We start from the raw sequence: 2,783 nt of genomic DNA on the forward strand, positions 1-2,783 counted from the left end.
TAACAACATGGACCGAACAGAACCGAAGCCTTATTGGGTCGGTTCAGTTTGGAGTATTGCAACCCCAAAACCAAACCGAACCGCACCAAAAACCGGATGAACCCGAAATCAAACCGAAACCGGCTCAAAACCCAGATCGAAAATGAAACCAAATCGGTAAGAAACCGAAACACTCCAAAATTCATTAAAAAAATCAAAATTTGCATAGTTTTGTAAACATTTGTATGGAAATTCGAATCCAAACTGGACCAAAAACCAAAACCAACCCGGTTACAAATCGATTTAAGAAACCGAAGACAAACCGAAAGCAAACTACACCGAAACGAAACCAAACCGAAACTGGAATTTTCTTATTGGTTCGGTTTTGGTTTCAACTTTTCCACACCAAAACCGACTCAACCAGGACCGAAATTGAGCCGGACCGACCGATTGACACCCCTAACGTGAATGATAAATTTGTATAGAGAAAGGTCATACATGCAACGTCTACAACCAACCCAAAGAAGGAGAGTGCTGAAAATCCTAACTTCATATACTAGTTGGGTCTTTCCAATTGACAGCTTAAGTTTTTGGGTTATTATTTGAAGTTTGATCATGAATTTTTTGGTATTTTCAAATACCCCTAAGAAGACATGTTTTCATACTAATGATTTCTTTTTTATCATCTCTAATATCGTTTCTAATTCACTCCTTAAAATCTCTTGGTACCTACAAATTTTAACAACATTTTTTATTTTGTAAGCAATTTTCATGCAGCTCATATAATCTTGCCTTGTTGTGGGGTTTGGGCGGAAAGAGACTCCTTGAAGATTTAGTTGTAAAATTACTTCACTCAAAAGGTATTATTAAAACATGTTTCTTGCTTCAAGTCTCCAGCTATATCTTGTACCTTAATTGTATTTATTAAGCAAATTAAAGATCGATATATTGCAGAAAGCACAAATAAATAAATAAAAAATATGAATAAGTGTTATTTTGTTAAGGAATTTTCTCATTGACACCCTTCAATGTGTTAAATAAGTTGTAACTTATTTTTATGTCCTTTTAGTATAACACATTTTTTTTCAATAATAGTAATATTGTCATTTCACATGTTTACTCAAAAATATGCATGATACTAACACTTTTTGATAATGACATATTGATATGTCACTTTCAATTTCAAGTTATTTTTAAAATCCCTTTTATATACAATTCTATTTTAAAGAACTTTTGAAAATAAGACCAGGCAATTAAAATAAGGTGTCAAATTCTAAATACACTTGTAAAGTTATCAATCAAGCAACGCCATTAATTAATTTCTTATTTCTCAAGTTTTATATTAAAAGTGGGACCTATAACCTGGGGCCTATACAATAATGATTCATCCCAATCTCTTGGACATCAGACACTCTTACAAATTATGGATAACCCTAAAATTCCCTCAAGCTGTACTAAAAATCTTGTGACGTAAGAACAAAACCTTCAATACAACTAAGCATAGGGTGAGAAAGGGTCAGATAAATTACTAGCAATTATTTTTATTTATTTATTTATTTATTTCAAATAAAGGCTGGCTGGTTAGAAACCAAACTCATAAGACATTGCCTTTCCCATAGCTATTTGATTTTTTTGTCTAACTAAGATGTTAGACAAAATATAACTTGAAATCATATGTTACTAAACATTATTTTATCATTGCATGCAATTCCTTTATTCCTTTATTTATTTATTTTTATATATTTTAAAATATAAACTAAGTATAACATGAATCATGTTTTAATTGTATAGTCAAAATTAATGAACATATATAAACTCAGCAAAACACACGCCATGCTAGCTAATATGGAAGTGCATTCTCATGCCCACCTGAAGACAGAAAATATATGAACATGACCAGTTTCATGAAGGCAACTTTTTTCCATAATTATGTGTTCCTTATGCATAATACTAAGATGAGTTGAAGAATAATCTCTAGAACGTATAGGCGCTTTAGACTAATATTTTTGTTTATTATTTTTATGGACTTATATAGAGTTGAATGGAAAAACATGATTCATGTTGCAGATTCAATTTAGTTGAGATAAAACTTAGTTAGAACCAAGATGAGAAGTAAATATTACTTGAGAAGAAACTATTAGTTAATTAAGATTTCCAAACAATTAAACAAAGAACATTAAAAAAATCAACTTGGCACTTTTATTGAAGAAGCATCTATCTTTTAATTCCTAGGTGTGGAAGAGAATGTAGTTGTTGAGACTAGAAGGTTGATCAAGCATTAGCTTCACCACTTGATCACGAAAATTCGATTTAATTAAGAAACTAGCGTGACTCATCTATAATGTTGTGCTTTTCATTTCTTTCGTCATGGTGGTGCTGGGAATGGCATGTTCTAGTGATGGTGAAAGGCTATGACTCTTTATATTTTCTCTTTCAATGAAATCAGAAGAATTTAAAACGCGAAATGGGGAAACAAAGAGGAATGGATGTCAAAAGATTTATCTTTGTTTCCTCCGTTTTGATTCTCTTGGTGCTCTCCAATGTTTCTGCGCATATGGTATTGAATGTGAAACACAAATTTGCTGGTCAAAAACCATCAGTGAGTGCCAGGAAAGAACACGATAGTCATCGTCATCAACGGTTCCTATATGACATTAATCTACCATTGGAGGGAAATGGGCTTCTGAATTCCACTGGGTTAGTTTCAGAAATGGGCTTGTGAATTCCACTGGAAGAAACTCTCTTCTTTTCTTTTCTTTTCTTTTCTTTTTTTTTTTTTTTTTTTTTTTTTTTTTTTTTTTTTT

At 31.8% G+C, this 2,783-nt stretch overlaps 1 pseudogene; it reads left to right on the forward strand.

Moving 5' to 3' along the window:
• Positions 1 to 2,443: 2,443 nt before the first annotated feature.
• LOC122077963 overlaps positions 2,444 to 2,783 on the forward strand; it is a 13,691-nt pseudogene continuing 13,351 nt past the window's right edge.

Source organism: Macadamia integrifolia, chromosome 5 (assembly GCF_013358625.1).
Source record: "Macadamia integrifolia cultivar HAES 741 chromosome 5, SCU_Mint_v3, whole genome shotgun sequence".
In the NCBI taxonomy this organism is placed as follows: Eukaryota; Viridiplantae; Streptophyta; class Magnoliopsida; order Proteales; family Proteaceae; genus Macadamia; species Macadamia integrifolia.